The sequence below is a fragment of the Dama dama genome, chromosome 8, assembly GCF_033118175.1.
Source record: "Dama dama isolate Ldn47 chromosome 8, ASM3311817v1, whole genome shotgun sequence".
NCBI classification, from domain to species: domain Eukaryota; kingdom Metazoa; phylum Chordata; class Mammalia; order Artiodactyla; family Cervidae; genus Dama; species Dama dama.
This window is the reverse complement of record NC_083688.1, coordinates 1,035,035-1,045,422: the sequence shown is the minus strand read 5'-3', so window position 1 is coordinate 1,045,422 and position 10,388 is coordinate 1,035,035.

The window sequence follows — 10,388 nt, the reverse complement described above, 5'->3', positions numbered from 1 at the left end:
ACAGAGCATTGGGTGATGATGGCGTGGAAGGAGGACGTGCCTGTGTCCAGCCAAACTCCTTCCTTCCCTCCAAGGCAGGGAAGGGGCACCAGCCCACGACTCGGGCAACTTAACGAGGTTTGGCAAGAAGCGCACTCTTTTGAAAAACATGCACGTAATGATAGTTATTTAAACTACCCAGGAGATGAAAAGTCATGAGTGGTTTAGGTGTCAGGGTGGCTCCTGGTGGGGCACTGCGGCGTCAACGCAGCGTCCGCCCTCCAGCCCAGACTCCAGACGGCTCCCCTCGCCTGGTCTTATTCCCTTCGTTTGCTCATTCCTCAAAGGAGGGGGCCAGACTCCAGCTGGAAACGGCTTCTTTTCTGGAGGACACGGGAAGGATGCTCTTTCCCACGTACACACAAGACTCGGCAGGCCGGGCGCAGCCTCCTTCAGGCCAGCTTCCTGCTTCCTAAACCCCATAATCAGGCTGGCGCTCGATGACGGGTTACACACCTGGTCACACATTCAAAGCCAAGAAGTGCTTCATGGCTCAGGGCCAGGCCTGCGCGATCCCGTGTGTTCATTCAAATGAGCCTGCATTCTTGTCCGCTGCCCGAGTCCCCTTTCACAGTGGATTGTTCTAGATCGTCAGAGTCTGGCCCATCATAGACCTGAGACCATCAGAGCTGGGAGAGGTGTCAGAGCAGCAAACCCGGGCTCTCAGGCCAAGGTTGTGTCTGAACCATCTTCCCCATTTTTGCAAGATCTATGTAACACCTGGGGCTTACCCAGTGGCTCAGTGGTCAAGAATCCACCTGCAATGAGGGTTCCACCCCTGGGTTGGGAAGATGCCCTGGGGGAGGGCATGGCAACCCACTCCAATATTCTTGCCTGGAGAACCCCACGGACAGAGGAGCCTGGAGGGCTACAGCCCATGGGTCGCACAGAGTCGGACAAGACTGGTGAGTGAGCACACACACAGGCACGTGTAACACCTGATTAAATCTCTCTCTTTAAATAACACCTGTTTTAAACGGAAATGAATCATTTTGAAAAAGAAACTATCATTTATTATTGAAAACATGGATTTAGTTGCTAAACACACATAGACATAGTTTTATTTTTTTATTTTATTTTATTTTTTGAGGGGATGGAAAAAGATTTAATGCAAACAGAAATGACAAGTTGGGGTTGCAATAACCAAATAAGACAAAATAAACTTGAAAACAAAGGCCAAAAAGAGATATATAATAATAAAAGAATCAATATAAGAAGAGGTTTTTACACTCATCAACATATATGCACCTAATATTATCATTGTTGTTCAGTTGCTAAGTTGTGTCCAACTCTTTTGTGAGCCCCATGGACTGCAGCCTGCCATGCTCCTCTGTCCATGAGGTTTCCAAGGCAAGAATACTGGAGTGGGTTGCCATTTCCTTCTCTAGACATAGTTTTAATGTGCACTGAAATAAATGGGCAGCAATTGGAATTTTAAAAAGTGTTCATCAGTGTCCCAGCCAAATCACCTCTGGTGCAGAGCCAGGGTGCCTGTGTGTGCTATGCACTCAGGGACCTCGTCCATGGTGTGTGTCCACAGGCACGTTCACGGAGCCCAGATCCCTCCCTCTGTTTTGCAGTGAGGATACCCGGGGTCCTGGAGGGTTGCCCACAGCCCAGGCCTGACACCATTGAGGCAAATTCTGAGAAGAGGCCCAGGTCTCAGGGTTTAAGGGTGGTGAGGGGTGGCATCGAGGATGTGGACTTCAGAATTGCAGCGTCTCAGCCGCCACCTTAGAAGTTGTCAGCTGAGCAAGCTGAGCCTCGAGCCGCAGTTCCCCTCGCGCCCGTTACAGAGATAACCGCTGCAGCTCCAGGGCGAATCTCATAGGCACCTTGGGAGCACTTGGTCTGCAGTCAGCCTCTTCCTCCTTCTCCACTTTGCCCAGAGGAGCAGACTGCACTCCTACCCCAGGGCCTCTGCACAAGCTGCTCCTGCCGCCTGAGCGGCCGAGTGAAGACAGGAAGCCAAGGCTTGCGGCCCCTGCCTTGGTGGTGGCAGCTGGGGGCCCGGGGAGGAACCCCATCTAAGGCCATGATAGGGAGGTGACATCCTATCAGACCAGGCTGGTGGCTCTCTGGTCTGAGGCGGGACCAGCACACAGCAGGCACCCGGCCCGCACTGAAGACGTGCCAGCCTGTCGGTCACAGCCCCGGAGCAGCACAGCCCTGGGGTGGCATCTGGGCTCCGGCAGCACCCAGCCTGGTGTCAGCGCCGGCCGCCCGTAGGAGAGATTATCTTTCAGATGCTGCCTCTGCTTGAGACTCAAAACCCGCAGATCCAAGTGTGCTACTGCTGTCCCTTTCAAAGCCAGCCCTTCCGGTTCCAGCCTCTGAGCCTAAGTGAGGAGTTCCCGGGGGTCCCGCTGTTAGGCCTTGGCGCTTTCACTGCTTAGGCCGAATTCCATCCCTAGTCGGGAGCCCAACTGAGACCCCTGCAGAGATAGCAAGATAAGAAATTAAGAAGGGGTCATAATTAATAGAAGGGGTCTATAATTAATAGGAGGAAGATTGGGCTTCCCCAGTGGCTCAGCAAGTAAAGAATCTGCCTATAATGCAGGAGACACTGGAGACACGGGTTCCATCCCTGGGTCAGAAAGGTCCCCTGGAGAAGGAAATGGCAATCCATTCCAGTATTCTAGCCTGCAAAATCCCATAGACAGAGAGTCTGGTAGGCTATAGTCCACGGGGTCACAAAAAGCCTGACACGACTGAGCACGTAAACTCATTATACATTAGGAAGAGGAGGTATCTAAGAAAATGAAGGAGGGGGCTTCCCTGGTGGTCTAGTGGTTGAGAACCCACTTGCCGACACAGGGGACACGGGTTCAATCCCTGGTCTGCGAGGATCCCACCTGCCGTGAAGCAACTCAGCCCATGACCCACAGCCACTGAAGTCTGTGCCCTAGAGCCCGCGCTCCACGAGAGAAGCCACTGCAGTGAGAAGCCTGGGCCCCCAACTAGAGAGAGCCCCAGCACGGCCAAAATCAAAGACATAGAAGAAGAGAGTGCTCAGTTTAAACAAACAAGGCCCGCTGGGCAGCACAGGAGGCCGTGTTAAACATCCCACAAGGACACAGAATGAAGAAGAGCGTGTGTGTGTAACTCCGTCACTTTGCCGCACACCAAACGTCCACACAACACTGCAAATCAACTACGTTCCAAGTTAGAGGAAAGAGAAGGCCCTCGGCCGAGCTGTCCTAAGGACTGCACACCCGGAAGCTGAGACCGGAGGGGTGGGCTTGCCGAGCGGGTGACCTGATTGGGTGACCCCCCTGGCGAGCCTCACCAGGGAGGGTCTAAGAGACTGGATGGTTTCAGGCGTGGCATCAGCCATCAACCTAAAGCCACAGTGTTCCCTGCCCTGGGAGCAACTCTTCAGTTCCTGAAGCCCTCTCATGCGTCACCCCGGGGAGGGGCCGGGCAGGATGGTTGGCACCGTTGAGGGTTGGGAGCCCAGGCCCTGGAGAGATGGGGAGGGGCCGGAACCAGCTCCATCACTCCACGCGCTGGGGAGTGTGTCTGCCGGCCCTACAGCCTTGCCCAGAGCCCTCTCCCCTCTGGCGAGCCACTCCGTTCTCCACCCGTGGAGGGGCCTGGGGCTCTCAGCCACTGCCTGGAGCCAGATTCCAGGGCTGGGTCTGTGGACAGACAAGGAAGAAAGGGTTGGGAGGCACTTGCTTGGGTTGCACTCTTGGCATCTCCACTTCCACCTGGGAGACCTCCACCGCGTGACTTCACCACTTGGTCAGTTTCTTTATCTGTAAAATGCGACTGTTATGGGGTGAGTGGTGTCCCTTCTACCCTCTGAAACTTCTGATGCTAAAGTCCTAACCCCAGCTACCTCGGAATCTGATTGTATCTGGTGATGGGTTCTTTAAGGAGGTAATTACGTTAAAATGGGGTCACTAGGGTGGGCCCTAATCCAGCATGTCTAGTCTCCTGATGAGAAGAGGAGATGATACAGACTGCATGCAGAGAGGGAAAACAAGGAGGACACAGGGAGAAGACGGCCGTCTATGCGCCAAGGAGAACGGCCTCGGAGGAGACCAGCACCTTGGCCGTCTGTGCGCCAAGGAGAACGGCCTCAGAGGAGACCAGCACCTTGACCTTAGACCTCCAGTCTCCAGAATCGGGAGAAAACAAATTTCTGAGGTTTAATCACCACACCCCCCCATCCCCAGATTGTTACACTTTGTTACAGCAGCCCTAACAAACTCATACAGGGACCTACACTAGGAGCCAGGCGGCACAGATGTTACAAAGATTAAACACACTTTTTTCTAGGTAGAACAATCTCTTGCACACAGGTGTTCAACAAATGCCAGGGCTTGGTTCAATTTAAGGCCTGTCTGCCCTAGGGGCTCAGCGCTAGAGAATCTGCCTGCAACGCAGGAGACATGGGTTCGACCCCAGGGCTGGGAAAACGGCAACCCACTCCAGTATTCTTGGCTGGGAAAGCCCATGGACAGAGGAGCCTGACAGGCTGCAGTCCATGGGGTCACAGAGAGCCGGACACAACTCAGTGACTGGACAGCAGCAACAGTCCTCCACCTGCCGGCTGCATCCGCCCAGCGAAGGTGGAGATCAGGCAGCGCGGGTAGCTGGCTCAGCGGAGTCCCCGTCGGCTTGCTTCGGTCATTTTCCAAAGGGTCTTTATAGTTCGGGATGACATGACGTGGCCTGCAACGCAGTGGTTCCAGCCAGCAGGGCCACCTGACACTTCATCAGGCTGAACACCTTCTGGCTGTCTCGAACCTTCCAGGCACATGACCCAGTTCTATCGCTGATCCCAAAGCCCTGGTTTATCTTGGCCATTCAGGCTGTCTCTTGACCTCAGCAGAAAGCCACCTGGCTTCTCGGCTCCATCACGTGTGGACGCCAGGAGCACGTCTGTAAGGCCTGCCGACTGTTTGTTCTCTGCCCCTTCCTCTAATAGCAAAGCCGCATGTCCGTCCTGCCCACGGCCAGGGCAGAAATGGAACCTCTGCAGCAGACGGCTTTTATTTGCAAGCTTGGATGAGGGATAGTCTTAAAAAATGACTGGAGAGCTATTGATTAGAGACCAATTCTGCCAACTGGAGTTCTATCACAGGCTGGGAACGCACCATGAATTGTAAACATTGTTGCAGAGGCAGAGAAGGCAGCGACTGGAAGATACAAACAACATAGAGACATTGATGCAACTGGTTTTGATCTTGTTTTTCCTGGATCTGAAAAATTTGATTGGACTCCTAAGGTGTACCTGGTTTCATTTCAAATTTCTCTTGGATTCTCTTATATGAAAGCAGGGATAGTGGGATCATGTGAAGGATAACTTCTTCCTTGAGGTGCTATAAAATCGTGACCCCCTCAAACCCTCAGGAGGAAAAGCGGGTGCCTTGGCTCCAGGTACTGGACAGAGCAGAAGCTCAGTCAATATTACTTGAATGCCCTTAAATCTTACTCTTCATTAGCTGCATGGAGTCTTGATGACTAGCATTCTATACTCTAGAGCATAGGGCATAGCTGGAGAAGGGAATGGCAACCCACTCCAGTGTTCTTGCCTGAAGAATCCCATGGACAGAGGAGCCTGGGGGGCTACCGTCCATGGGGTCGCAAAGAGCCGGACACGGCTTGGCGACTGAGACACGCGCACTCCAGAGCACAGGAATAGCACCCTATCCTCTTTTCGTTCATTTACGTGTTTACTTGTCTGTGCCAGATCCTGGCACGCAGGATCTGCAGCCTTTGTTGTGACAAGCAGGATCTTTGGTTGCTGCGTGTGGGATCTATTTCCCTGACAGGGGATCGAACCCAGGCCCCCCTACATTGGGAGCATGGAGTCTTAGCCTCTGCACCACTAGGGAAGTCGCTGGAAATAGACTTTGAATAGCTTCTGCAGGGCATAGACAGGGAGGCTGCCCTTGAGGAAGGTGACATGACTTCAAGTAGCACTTTTCATACTTTAAGATGCATACAAGCTGCCTGGGGGTCTTAATAGAAATGCAGGTTCAGAGTCGGTAGGGCTGAGGCCTGAGATCCTCTGTTTCTAACAAACGCCCAAGTGATGCCGCTGCTGCTGCTCCAAGGACCACACCGAGTGTCTCCCAAACTGATTCAAGAGGCCTGAGTTCTTCCTGACTCCCCTCCCAGCCAGCTGTGTGGTCTTAGGTATTCTCGGTGCCTCTCTCGGCTTGCTTTGATTCTTCATCTGGATGTTATATAGGTCAACAAACGTACATGGATGGCTGACTACATGCCAGGCTGCCCTGGGTGGTTGCTGCAGAAACCAAGATGAATGAATCATAAGACTCGCCCAGGAGAGGCTTACAGACCAGGGAGCTTAAAGATCCAACGATAATATTTAAAGACCATTTGGATTCTAAAATTTCATGGCTTAATGGTAGAAAAGGCTTAAAAGATCTTCCCCTCCTAGAAAACATCTTTCCAAACTGTATGACAGGGACCCCCCCACCAACCACTGTTCTCAGAATCCAGGAACATTTAATCTAGAAGTAATACCCCTCCGTTTAGCTCAGACCCTTTCTTGCCATTTTACTGATGGGGGAAACTAGAGCACAGAGGCAGAAGGCGCTGGGTCCAGGGCGAATTGCTGGGCTCCAGGCTGTTTTATCTGTCTGTTTTTTCACCACATCGCAGTCACGGGGGATCTCAGCTCCCAGGTCAGGGGTCGACCCCACTCCTGCAGCAGAAGTCTCCACCACGGGACTGCTGGGGGAGTCCTCCAGTCATGCTTTCGAAGGTAGTGTTCTCCAATAGAAATAAAATAGGAACCACAAAATTTTAAAAAGGTCATTTAAACATTTGTGCTGGCCACACTGAAAAGATGAAAAAGAAACAGGTGATGTTCCTTTTAATACTACATTTACCTAAAGGTCAAAAATATTATCATTTCAACATGGGATCGATATAATAAAATTAGTAATGAGAGATTTCATACTCTTTTATGCTGTCCTAAGACTTGGAAATCCAGGGTATGTACACCAACAGTACATCTCAGTTCACACTGGTCACATTTCCAGCATGGTTCCCATTTTGGATGGCAAAGATCCAAGTTGCATCTCCTTCTCCAGGGCATCTTCCCAACCCAGGGATCGAACCCAGGTCTCCCACATTGCGGGCAGACGCTTTACCATCTGAGCCAGCAGGGAAGCCGTATATTATCTTAGCCTAACCCAACTGCACAGAGACCAGTTTTTCAGTGGGCAGTAGCATCATTACCTAACCCATGAACAGTGATCATTTTTTTATAGACACTGGACCAGAAAGTTAATCTTCCAACAGGAGGTGTAGCTTTCTGTGGCCGAGTTGAATAGCATTCCATTTCTGGGAGGGGCCTCAATCAGAGCCTAATCTCCCTTGACGTATGACTTTATGAATGCTCGGGGAGGCAGCCTTGGGTCCTGGTGATGGCAGCTGGAAGGCAGAACCCACATGTCTAAGGTCTTGTGCATGCAGTGCTCACAACACAGCGCCAGCCACCCAGCAAGTGCCTGAGAAGCCTTGGCCACACTTCCCCTACCCCTTCTCTCCTTTCTCCTCTCCCAGTTTTGCACCAAGTTGGTCTGCTCCCAGAGAAGTGGCTCCATTCAAGTGAGACCCAATCAGAGCCCATCTCGGAGGTGGAAGTGTCGTTTCCAGCCTGTCTGGTAGGTGCATCTCCCTGGGTGACATTCGTTACATAAGCCGCAGCTCGACACACCCAACTGATGAATGTCGGCTGCACACCCATTTGGAAAGCCACGCCGGCTTCCCCGGGAGAATACTGCTGTGGAATTGAGGCGTGTTGTTGCAAAAATCACCTCTGCCATCTGACAAGTAGGGCCAGTTCTCGGGTGTTCTACCCGAAGTGCTTTTCCACGGCAGCACAACCTCAAGAAAAACCAGTTTCAGGGGCACCACACCTGGGACCTATGATGCAATCTGATATCAGCGTCTCATTGCATCAGCGTTTCTGACGCCTGTGTCTTTCGAGCCGGCAAAAAAGCTTTATAATGGAGAAATAGAAAAAAGAAAGACTCGCTGGCTGACATCTAAAGGTACTGTCTGTACTGCTCCTAATTGGCCACACAGGGTGTTGGGCAGATAACCACCCACCCACCCACCGCAGCCTGACAAGCATCGGCGTGCCATTTCCTGGAGAGGTCTTGATGGCATATTCAGGCAAAACTCTTGTCTGGTTGGCTCTGCTTACGTTTTGTATCAAAATATCAAGGTTTAAACTCCTAAATCTTTTTAAAGGCACAACTATTAAGAGGCTTTCAAAGGGTGCTTCTACAGCCTGTCTTGACCTTTCTGAAAATCTATGAAATGCACCAGCTGATTTCTTATTTCCCAAGTTCTTTTACATAAATGGTCTTGGCTCCCTGGACACACAGACTTTTGAGTCTGATCAAATACTTTAGGTTTAGGCCTCTTGCTTTTTCTGTCTTCCTTTAAACATTTGTTGCCTTCTGAATCCTGCTTCTTGCAATAATGGTTAAGAAATGAATTGACTACAAAGAATCCTAGTACTCTAGCCATCTTCAGGAAGTTGCCTAAAATAGGAATTTCCTTGTGCAGAATGCTTAAGGAAAAAGAAATCAGGTAAAAATCATTGCAGGAGACTGAGTGATATTGAAATCAAAATGTGGAAAGGCGGACCAGTAGGAGGAGAGTAAGCCTTTCTCCTCCCGTTCCCAGAATGAGGCAACAAGATCTTCTAGCAAAAGGCAACCCTTAATGTGGCAACCAGGCTCTACATGAGCTAGCACTTGCCTGTCTCTTCAGCTAGCACTTGCCTGTCTCTTCAGCTCAAACTTCATTGTCCTTCTCTACCAACCCTGTAAGTGCTCCTGGTGGCTCAGATGGTAAGGAATCCCCCTGCAGTGCAGGAGACCTGAGTTTGATCCCTGGGTTGGAAAGATCCCCTGGAGAAGGGAATGGCAACCCAGTCCTTGAGAATTCTATGGACAGAGGAGCTTGGCAGTCCATGGAGCTGCAAACAGTTGGACTCGACAGAGTGACTAACACACGCACCAATCCCATGGAATACCCAGAAAGCATGTCTCTCAAGATCCCTAGACTTTTAAAAAATATTTATCTGTTGTAGCATGGGGGATCTTTTATAGCTGTAGTATGTGGGATCTAGTTCCCTGACCAGGGATCGAGCCTGGGTCCCTCTGCATTGGGAGTGATGAGTCTCAGCCCCTGTCCCAGGGAAGGCCCGAGCCCCCATGCTTTTGTGTGCACTGCTCCCTCCAACCCCCCTGGAGTCTCCCTACCCCTGCTCATCTGGTCAGTCTTACCCACCCTGTCAGTAACTTGGTTCAGATGATCTTTCTACAGGGATGCCTTCCCTGACCCAGAATAGGATGGATTCCCTTGCCAGGGCAGTCCTACATAAGTATCACTTTGCAAGGCTTATGGAGGGGAAAAAAAGCTTTCCTCCACCTGGTCCCTGGCTGGGTTTGAAAATTTTGCTGACAAAGACAGATCAACAGGAAAAAAGCATACAGACTTATTTTACCCTAAGTTTCAGGTGACACAGGAGACTTCATAAGGAAATAACGTCCCAAAGAAACAGAGCTGTGTATTTTACTGCTAGGTGTGATGAACAGCAAACAGTCTAGAGGATTGGGGGAGGTGAACCAGTGTGAGGTTAAGTGTTAAGTGTAGTACACCGGAGGCAATTTAGCAAATCTCCTTTATCAAGATTCTTCTGAGCTTCCCTTTGTCTTCAGAGATAAGGATGTTCCTGTCCTCCTGGAATGTGAAGGGCATCTCTCACCTGAGGGTTTTATGATTGGTTTTTGGGAAGAAGGTCAGCATGACCTTCTGATTTCTGCTGTTTTCTCAAAATCTTTTCTTCGGTTTATTCAATATGCTAAGGTGGCATAATTTGGGATAGCATGTCTTGAAAACCACATCACATACTTGCAAGTACTTGTTTAATCTTTCCCGTTAGACTGTGCATTCCACTAGGGCAGAAACCTAGTTCTCAACCTTTACACCTAGCACTGCGTGTCTTGCATGGTCGGGGGCCTCAGTAAGTATTGGTCTCTAACTGAAAATTTTCCATCAGGAATTCCAGTGCCTCGTTGGCCTCCAAATTTATTTCTCCTTAATTTGCTAATACAGGAAACATTTATGTATGTAACTCGACCATGTTAGCAGCATCTTGCCACATAGTGGGGCACATTCATAGACAAGTAAAATATACAACTTTTCTCGGCGCTGGAGAAAATTATTCAAATTGTATTCATCTTTCATTCCAATCACTCAATTAGGGCAAGTCCCTTGTTGGCGGATTCGTAAGAAAAGTAACTATTTTCCAGCGAGTGTCCTCAGGTGACCTGTCTAGACGT